The sequence below is a fragment of the Equus caballus genome, chromosome 17 (assembly GCF_041296265.1).
Source record: "Equus caballus isolate H_3958 breed thoroughbred chromosome 17, TB-T2T, whole genome shotgun sequence".
In the NCBI taxonomy this organism is placed as follows: Eukaryota; Metazoa; Chordata; class Mammalia; order Perissodactyla; family Equidae; genus Equus; species Equus caballus.
This window is the reverse complement of record NC_091700.1, coordinates 18,161,790-18,172,594: the sequence shown is the minus strand read 5'-3', so window position 1 is coordinate 18,172,594 and position 10,805 is coordinate 18,161,790. Positions and strand designations below refer to the sequence as shown.

Here is a 10,805-nt window from a genome sequence, read left to right as displayed (position 1 = left end):
TTTCTGACAACTGGATTGTTTCAGTCTTTCAGACTTGGATCTGAATGAGGCTTTGGGATTCATCCAAGAATCCAGTTTACTCTCAAAGGCCTAAGAGGATACTCCAGAGAATATAACACAGGTTCTGAAGTTCCTTTGCAAATGGTTACTGTGCCTGTTAGTTCATTAAAGTTTACCAGTTCGTTGAATGACAGGTTTGTTATATGATTATGATTATATTAGACCCTTGGGTATCCGAGTAAACTAATGAAACAAACCAGTAGCTACTTAAGATAATTAGGTTAAAACATCAAATTTATCCATTGAGAAAACAAAATTAGATCCTCACCTTTAAATTCTTTCATTTCTTCAGCATACTCTACATATACAAGGCACCATAAACTCTACATGCAGTAATGAGTTAAATGTGAAAAATTCCGAAGATATAGGTGCTCAGTTTATCTGTGTTCATTGTAAATTTCTGAAATTTTTTTTTTTTTTTTTTAGATTTTATTTTTTTCTCCCCAAAGCCCCCAGGTACATAGTTGTATATTCTTCTAGTTGTGGGTCCTTCTAGTTGTCGCATGTGGGACGCTGCCTCAGCGTGGTTTGATGAGCAGTGCCATGTCCGCGCCCAGGATTCGAACCAACGAAACACTGGGCCGCCTGCAGCAGAGCGCACAAACTTAACCACTCGGCCATGGGGCCAGCCCCTGAAACTTTAATATTTTTCATGATGCAGTGTTGAAGGAAAAAAACTGTAAATTCAGAAGATGATAAAAGTAAATATCTCTAGGCAGGGGAATAATTAGTTGTTTTGGTTTTTTCCCCATATCTAGTTCTTTTTTCATATTGTAAAATTAGTATGTGCTCATGGGAAAGAAGGAAGGAAGAAAACAGAGTGTGAAATACAAGTCCTGTTTGCCATCCCCCATTTCCCCTGCTGCAGCATTTGTCATCAGGGTTGTGGACTGGGTTTGGATACCCAGGGTTTGTTTCCATCTTTTTAATTTCACTGAGAAAAGGCATTAGGAAAAATTATCTCTTACCACTAATTTAATATCAAAAACTAGGACGATTCAGAATAATAGTCCTCAAGAAATGGCAATTTATTGTTTTTCTCATCTCACAGAGGACAAGCGAAATTTTTTTCATAAACCATATTTTCAAAATTGCTGTCTTTAAAACTCTTACATTGAGGAGCCAGCATCATGGCCAAGTGGTTAAGTTCGCGCACTCCACTTGGGCAGCCTGGGGTTTCGCTGGTTCGGATCCTGGGCGCAGACATGGCACTGCTCATCAAGCCATGCTGAGGTGGCGTCCCACATAGCACAACCAGAAGGACCGACAACTACAATATACAGCTATGTACTGGGGGGGGGCTTTGGAGAAGAAGAGGAAGAAGAAAAAAAGATTGGCAAAGTATGTTAGCTCAGGTGCCAATAAAAAAAATAAAAATAAATTCTTACCCTGAGCCATTTCTTCGTGTGATCCCCTAGCCCTCCCGTACTCAGTGCTGTAAGCCAGTAATAGTTGATAATTGCCACATTATATGTACAGGATACAATTTGGGACATAGGATGTAAAAGTGAGTAAGGGATTGAAGTAAAGAGCTCAATCAAGTTGGGTAGAAAAAGTAAGGCTGTATCATTTTAGGTCATATCCTTCTTCTGTTTGAAAGCTTTGAAGTTCCCTGTTGCTTTTAGTTTAAAATTCCAACTCCTTGGCACAAAATTAGATAGGTAGCTGCAATCATCAGAGGCAGATAATAGAGAAAAACGTAGACAAAGACAATATGAAGTACAAAATTTTAGAAATGGAATAGTCCTCTATAATGTTGAATTATAAAGCATGGCCATGTTAGGATGAAATTAAGAATTTGAGAATTTAACTAGAGCTGAAAGAAAAATCTGAGCCAAGTACCCAAGTCTTTGTTTTTGAGACTAGTTTTGGAAGATCGTGCTGTAATATTGAGGACTAGAGAATGTTTTCAAAAGCTTTTAACTGGAGGCTAACCCAGCAGTGTAGTGGTTAAGTTCACATGCTCCAGTTTGGTGGCCCGGGATTCACAGGTTTGAATCCCGGGTGTGGATCTACACACAGCTCAGCAAGCCATGCTTTGGCGGCAGCCTACATACAAAATAGAGGAAGATTGGCACAGATGTTAGCTCAAGGACCAATATTCCTCAAGCAAAAGAGGAAGATTGCCAACAGATGTTAGCTCAGGGCAAATCTTCCTCACCAAAAAGAAAAGCTTATAACATTTTTGCATGAGGCAGCAGTGATTTTAACATGAAGAGTAGATGATTATGAACTAATGTTCTGGAAGTCACATTTGGAGTGGAGAACAGTTAATCCAGTTTGCTTCTACAGATAAATAAAGTAAGGGAAACCTAAAATCTGAGAAATGGGACTAACACCTCACTCACATGGGTGTTAAAAAGACTTTCATAAGTCATGTGCTTACAAATTAATAAAATTGTAAACCTCTAGCAAAACTGATGAAGAGATTTAAAATAACTAATATCAAGAATCCCTGGAGATCCTATGGACATTAAAAACATAAGAAGGTATTATGAACAACTTAGGTCAAAGAATTTGACAAATTTGATGTCATAGACAAATTGCTTGAAAAACACAATTTATGAAATCAGTCCCAAGAAAGAAGTAGAAAATCTGAATACGCCTGTCTCTATTAAAGAAATTGACTCTGAAACTACAAGCCTCTCCACAAAGAAAACTACAGGCTCAGATCCTTCTCTGGTGAAATCTTCCTTAAGGAAGAAATAATACCAATCATATATACAATCCACCAAAGAATAGAAAAGGGCGCTTCCTAACTTGTTTCATAAGGTCAGAGACATCCTAATGACAAAACCTGACAAGAATAACACATGAAAGGAAACTTACAGGCCATTCTCTCTCATTAACATACTAAAATCCTAACCAAGATACTAGAAACTGATTCAGTGATAACAGGGATGATACATCATAACTAACTAGCGTTATTTCAGGAATAAAAGGCTGGCTTAACATTTGAGATCAATTGATGTACTTTACCACATTAACAGAGTGGAAGGAGAAAAATAATACATCTCGATAGAAAAAAAGCATTTGATAAAACTCAACAACCATTCACAACAAAAATTCAGCAAACTAAGAATAGAGGGAAACTATTAGGAAAAAGGGAATCTATAAAAAACCTACAATTAAGATCATACTTAATGAAATAACACTTTTCTCCCTGAGTTCAGGAACAAGACAAAGATGCTCACTATTTTCAGTTCTATTCAACATTGCTTGAGGTTCTAGTTAGTTTAATAAGGCAAGATAAATAAAAGGTGAAAAGATTGGAAAGGAAGAATAAAACTGCATTTGCATTTATATACATGTCTATACGTGGAGAAAAATCTGAGGCAAACTAGTAGAATTAATAATAAGCTGGCTGCAAGAAAAATATTTTTTAAAAACTATTTCTATATATTAGCAATAAACAATTAGAAAATGAAGATAGATGCTGTTTACAATAGTATCAAAAAATAAAATACAGGGGGCCGACCTGATGGTGTCATGGTTAAATTCGTGCACTCCACTTTGGTGACCCACTGTTCGTGGGTTCAGATCCTGGGCATGGACCTTACACACTGCTCATCAAACCATGCTGTGGCAGTGTCCCACATACAAAATAAAGGAGGATTGGCAACACATATTAGCTCAGTGCCAATCTTCCTTGCCAAAAAATAAATAAAATAAAATATATAGGAATAATCTAGTAAAAGAGATGCACAATGTCTACACAGTAGCCTATAAACCATTAAAGAAAACTCAAATATGTGACCTAGATTTTTTTCCTAGATTGGAAGACTTGATGTTAGCGTAAAGATGCCAGTGCTCCCCACACTGATCTGGATTCAACACACTTAAGAGTGTTTTAATTTTAAAATTTAATTCTTTTTATCGAAGCATAGAAATAGAACCAGAATAGGGCTGCTTTTTTGAATTTCCAGTGTTTCATCTTTGTTATTTTGGCCTTTGAGGATGGCAGAAATAATAGTTAAATAAATTAGGTTAACAAAAGAAAAATAAATGGAGGGAAAAAATGGAGAGGGAAGTTTCTGAAATGATAGTAATGTTCTAAATCTTAATAGGAGTTTGAGTTACTGAGGTTTATGCATTTGTCAAAAGTCATCAAATGTATATTTAAAATCTGTGCATTTCATTATATTTATATTTTACCTCAAAGGAAAAAACACAGAAAATAAATACTGATCTGAATATTAGTTAATGTTGTGCATCCTGAACTCTTTAGGGGAAAGTGTATTGATTTATGCAGTTTACTTTGGAATGCATCAAAAAATAAGATGGATAGATAGGTGGTAAAGCAAGTATAAAAATATGTTAATGGTAGACCTAGGCAGTGGGTATACAAAGCTCGCTGTAAAAATCTTTCAACTGACACGGATTCTCTCCTTGACCAAACTCGAGCCAGGCTCTTCCAGAGCCCTTCCTTGACTTGGCCTCAACCTCGGCCTATAAAGACTTGGACAAATACTGACATGGTTTCTAAGAGCTCAAGGCTGCTTCCCTAGGATCACTCTGCCCCCTAAAGTGCCTGCCCGAGAAAACTTGAGGCCGCCAAAAACACTTATTGTGTGTTCCAGCCAACCCCTGAAGAAAGACCCAGCCTGGCGGTCTCCGTGGGAGGGCAGGAGCCTAACTTGTGAAGTGCCCGTTAACAGACCCCGGTGAGTTTCACATGGACCAACCCCCTTTCCTGCTCTTCGTAATTTTTGACTTCTCTGACTCTACTGAGCCCCAACGCACCCTCCCCAATTCCCTCATTCTCCCTCTGCGCAAATCGCAGTGAAGGCCGCGCTGGACTCTTTCTCCTAGGACAATAGTGGTTATTGACCAAATCTGTCCTCACCCCGGAACTAGTGTCTGACTTCATCTTTGACACAACTTTTCTGCATGTCTGAAGCTGTTATAGTAAAATTGGAGAAGAAATGAAAACAAAAGAACAAAAGAAATAGACACTTACCTGCCAGCTGTGTCAGAATAACTGAAATTAGGCTTGCCCTCCCACCATCAACGAAGAGAAAAGTAGTTATGTATGTGAAACAGCTGTTTTCATACACTGAGCACTGAGCGGCACAGGGCTGGGATACAGAGACAAGGGAAGGAGGCGTCCTGCCTGGGGAGCCTTTCAGGTTGTGGGATGAGGAGAGGAGTGTGTAATGTGTAGACTACAGCAAGCTGAGCTGAGGGGACAGGAAAAGGATTCAGGGAAGCTGAGGGAGCTACCCTTTCTGGGGCAGAATACCAGACAGGAGGGAGCTAAGCAATGGAAGAGCTGCAGAAATCTGAATAGGGGTCCCCTTGAGTCTGGCTGAAAACTAAGCTGCACATGCATAGAGTGAAACTCCGGAACACCAGGCAAAAAAATCACCAGCAAGCTGTTTCAGTCGTAAATTGAAAAATTCCCGGAGCTCACATTAACCAGAGTGGAGAGACGGTAATACCCGAGGCATTCAGTAGAGATTGTAGAAGCGTCACCTCCCAGGAGCAGGGCTAAATTAGCCCTAGAGCAGTGGTTCTCAAGGCCTGGTCTCCGTGAAGCCTGGGAAACATTTTCAGGAGGTCTGCAAGTCAAAAGTCACCAAGAAGCTATTTGCCTTTTTCATTGTGTTGACATTTACACCGATACATAAAACTGCTGGTGCCTTAACTTGAATCAAGGTAGTGAATACAAGTGGTCATTGTATTATTCACCAACACACGCTCACAGTTTTTAAAAAAAGGCCAGGGGGCTGGCCCCGTGGCGCAGCGGTTAAGTTGGCACGTTCCACTTCTCCGCAGCCCTGGGTTCACCAGTTTGGATCCCGGGTGCGGACGTGGTACCACTTGGCAAAAGCCATGCTATGGTAGGCATCCCACGTATAAAGTGGAGGAAGATGGGCATGGATGTTAGCTCAGGGCCAGCCTTCCTCAGCAAAAGAGAAGAGGACTGGCAGTAGTTAGCTCAGGGCTAATCTTCCTCAAATAAAATAAAATAAAATAAAATAATTTTTAAAAGGCCAATTTCTATCAGGAATGTCCTCTGATGACACAATAAAACTTGTTAATTCCCAGACATCAGGTTGTACACCTTAAACACATATAATTTTTGTCAATTATACCTCAATAAAGCTGGGGGGAAAAACTTGTTAATTTCCAATTTACATATTTGTGACTTTTTTGAGGAAGATTAGCCCTGAGCTAACATCTGCTGCCGATCCTCCTCTTTTTGCTGAGGAAGACTGGCCCTGAGCTAACATCCGTGCCCATCTCCCTCTATTTTATATGGGACACCTGCCACAGCATGGCTTGATGAGCAGTGAGCAGGTCCACACCTGGGATCTCAACCAGCAGAACCCTGGGCCTCCAAAGCAGAGTGTGCAAACTTAACTGCTGCACCACCAGGCCAGCTCCTCCAATTTACGTCTTTGTAAAACTGAGTACACTACATATATATATAGAGAGAGAGAGATGAAATGGGAAGTAGACATGAAGCACTTCTGCTGAATGCCAAGTATGATGGTAGTCTTAAGGAAATTACTGACATGATTGTTTCAGTTGCAAGCTAAACTAGCTACTTTTTTCATGGAACACTATTTTTACCTGAAAGACTGGCTGACAGACAAACTATGGTTATACAAACTTGGGTATTTGGTGGATACTTTCTTGAAAACTAACCAAGAGAACTTCAAAGAAAATTAGGGACAGTATTTGTTTCCAATGACAAAATCTGGATTTTCTAACAAAAACTAAAATTTTGGAAAACTTGTATTTACTACCTTGAGCTTGACAGTTTCCCAATATTTCAAGAATTTTCTGATAAGATCAGTAGTGATATTAACAAATGTGATTTTTTATTGTTGCTGTTATTGTATAATGAACTATGTCAAAATTTTGAAATTTCTTCAGTGAACCAATATTTTCAAACATTAAAAAACCATGCAATAGGAAAAGATCAATTCAAAGTGCAAGATAAACCAATGGATTTTAATGTAATAAGAGTATGAAAAGCTCACTGACATGGTTTCAGATTCTACTGCAACTAATATTTAAGAAACTACTACTTGTCAAGTTTTTGGTTCAGGATCACAGCAGAATATTCACAATCATCTGAGAAAACTATTTTACTAATGTAACTAACACAGAGTACCTCAGAATGAGACTGCATTTGAACAAAGGGCCTTAAAAAGGTAATTAAGGTAACATAAGATGATACGAGCAGACCCTAATCCAACATGACTGGTGTCCTTATAAAAAGAGGAGATTAGGGCACAGAGGAAATGCCACGTGAGGACACAGTGAGAAGGCAGCTGTCTGCCAGGCAAGGAGAAAGGCCTCAGAAGAAGCAAAATCTGCTGACACTTTGATCTTGGACTTCAAGCCTCCAGAACTGTGAGAAAAGAAATTTCCGTTGTTTAAGCTCCCTAGTCTGTGGTATTTGTTATGGCTGCTCTAGCAGACTAATACAGTTTTCAGGGTTTATCCACGTTGTAACATGTATCAGAATTCCTTTTTAAGGCTGAATAATATTCTATTGTATGTCTATAGCTCATTTTGTTGATCCATTTATCCATTTCTGGACCCTTGGGTTGCTTCCACCTTTGGGCTATTAAGAATAACACTGCTATGAACATGGGTGTACAAATATCTCTTTGACACCCTGCGTTCAATTCTTTGGGGTTATATATACCCAAAGTGGAATTGCTGGATCATTATGGATCATTATGGTAATTTTTTTTTCTTCCTGCATTTTCTCTCCAAATCCCCCCAGTACTAGTTGTGTATTTTTAGTTGTGGGTCCTTCTAGTTGTGGCAGGTGGGATGACGCCTCAGCATGGCCTGATGAGCATTGCCATGTCTGCACCCAGGATCCGAACCAGCGAAACCCTGGGCCGCCCAAGCAGAGCATGCCAACTTAACCACCCGGCCAGGGGGCCGGCCCCTCTTATTTAATTTCTTGAGGAACTGCTGTGCTGTTTTCCATAGTGACTTTACCATTTTACATTCCCTCTGGGAACACATGTGAGTTCTAATTTCTTCACTCTCATCAACATTTGTTATTTTCTGTAGTGTGTGTGCGTGTATGTATTTCATAATAGCCACCTGAACAGATATGAAGTGGCATCTCATTGTGGTTCTGATTTGCATTTCCCCAGTACTCAGTGGCAGTTGAGTATCTTTTCATGTGCTTATTGGCTATGGCATATCTTCTTTAGAAAAATGTCTATTCAAATCCTTTGCCCATTTTTGGGCAAAGATTTTTTGCCCATTTGGGTTATTTTGTTGTTGAGTTTCAGGAGTTCATTAGATATTCTGGATATTAATCCCTTATCAGATAAATCATTTACAAATATTTTCTTTCATTTTGTGGATTGCCTTTTCACTCCCTTGATACTGTCTTTTTACACACAAAATTTTTAATTTTGACAAAGTTCAATTTATCTATTTTTTCTTTTGTTGCCTGTGTATTTGGTGTCATATCCAAGACATCATTGACAAATCCAATGTCATAAACCTTTTGCTTTGTTTTCTTCTAAGAGTTTTATAGTTTTAGCTCTTAAATTGAGGTCTTTGATCCACTTACAGCTAACTTTTCTATATATTGTAAGGAAACGGTCCAACTTCATTCTTTTGCATGTGGATATCTGGTTTTGCCAGCAACATTTGAGGAAAAGACCACCCTTTCCCTATTGAATGGTCTTGGCACCCTTTTTGAAAATCATTTCATCATACATGTGAGGGCTTATTTCTGGGCTCTCTATTCCATTCCGTTGGTCTATATGTCTGATTTTATGCCAGTATCACACTGTTTTAATTTCTGTGGGTTTGTATTAAATTTTGAAATCAGTAAGTATGAGAACTCCAACTTCTTTTTCAAGATTCTTTTGGCTATTTAGGGTATCGAGATTCCATATGAATTTTAGAATGAGTTTTTCTAATTCTGTAAAAATATTTGTTGGGATTTTGATAGGGATTACACTGATCTTATAGGTTGCTTTGTGTAGCATTGTCACCTTAACAATATTAAGTTTTTCAATCCATGAGCATGGAATATCTTTCCACTTATTTATGTCTTTTAAAATTTCTCTTTCATCAGTGTTTTGTGCTTTTCAGTGTACAAGTTTTCACCTCCTTGGTTAAGTTTATTTCTATGTATTTTATTGTTTTGGATGCTGGGATAGTCTTTTAAAAACAAATATTTATTAAAAGCCACTATACTAATGCTCTCAGCCAAACATTTTCATAGTCTTGATCTACCCAAAGTAATACAGCTGTTAAAAAACAAGCTGCTTTGTTGTTGTAGGGGGAAATGACTCCATTTTGAGTGTTATTTCTTTTTTTAACGCAGCTAACCGATTTGACTCACTTCACCTGTCTTCTGGTTTATCCTTCAGTCTAATATGGCTTAGCTGACTCTGCTCTAATTTTAATCCTACTTAAAAAACTATTCCGTAAACGTAGTTGACCCTCTGGTGCCTTGCTCAGTTTCTTGCCTCTTTGTTAACAATGCGTATCTCTTCTCTCTCCACCTTCCCACTGACAAGCCAATCAGAGGTCAATCCTATGGATTTTTCCTCTAGACATTTTTTCTTGAAATAAGCCTTTCTTCTGCATTCCCACTATTGCCTTGGTTCAAGCCTAACCATACGTTTCTTAGCCTTTGCCATGACTTTCTATGCCCACTGTATCTCCGCGGTATCTGTGTCTCTCCACTATAGTCCATCCTCCAGTCCACTACCACAGCTATTTTCCTAAAGAACAAAGGCTGCCTTGTCTAGCCTTCCGCCTCAACACTTCTGTTGGCTCCTGTATTAGTTTGCTGGGGCTGCCATAACAAAGTACCACAGACTGGGGGCCTTAAACAACAGAAATCTATTTCCTCACAGTGCTAGAGGCTACAAGTCCAAGATCAAGGTGTTAGCAGTATTGTTTTCTTCTGAGGCCTATCACCTTTAGCTTGCACGTGACTCTCTTCTCTCTTGGTCTTCACATGGGCTTCTCTCTGTGTGTGTCTGTATCCTAATCCCCTCGGAGGTTCTTATAAGGATACCGGTCATATTAGATCAGGGTCTACCTATGCCGGTGGCTTGGTGGATAAGTTCACGTGCTCCACTTTGGTGGCCCGGGGTTTATGTGTTCAGATCCCAGGTGCAGACCTACACACTGCTCATCAAGCCATGCTATGGAAGCATCCCACACATGAAATAGAGGAAGATTGGCATTGACGTTAGCTCAGGGCCAATCTTCCTCACCAAAGGAAAAAAAGATTAGGGTTCACCCTAATGATCTCATTTAAACTTAATTACCTCTTTGGGGGCTGGCCCTGTGGCCGAGTCGTTAAGATTGTGCATTCTGCTTCAGTGGCCCAGGGTTTTGCTGGTTCAGATCCTGAGCATGGACTTGGCATCACTCGTCAGGCCACGCTGAGGTGGCATCCCACACAGCACAACCAGAAGGACCTACAACTAAAAAAATATATACAACTATGTACTGGGGGGATTTGGGGAGAAAAAAGCAGAAAAGAAAATATTGGTAAACCTAATTACCTCATTAAAATCTCATTTCCAAATACAGTCCCATTCTGAGCTACTAGGGGTTAGTACTTCAACACCCGAGTTTCGAGAGGACACAACAGCTCTTCAGCTTGGTCCACAAGGACATTTACTACTGGATCCCACCAGCCGCGAGCAGCTCCATCTTTGCTTACTTCCTACGACGTCCCTCACAGCCTTGCCTTGCTATAGTTCTTCCTGTTGCCCTGAGAGGCA

General features: G+C 39.5%; 1 long non-coding RNA gene across 1 annotated transcript; it reads right to left on the bottom strand.

Moving 5' to 3' along the window:
• Window positions 1–5,434: 5,434 nt before the first annotated feature.
• Window positions 5,435–10,502, bottom strand: LOC138918336 (uncharacterized). The gene is made up of 2 exons (XR_011427652.1): window positions 10,344–10,502; window positions 5,435–5,621 (listed from the first exon to the last, which is right to left on the bottom strand). It is a non-coding gene; the product is annotated as an uncharacterized lncRNA (long non-coding RNA).
• Window positions 10,503–10,805: the final 303 nt, after the last annotated feature.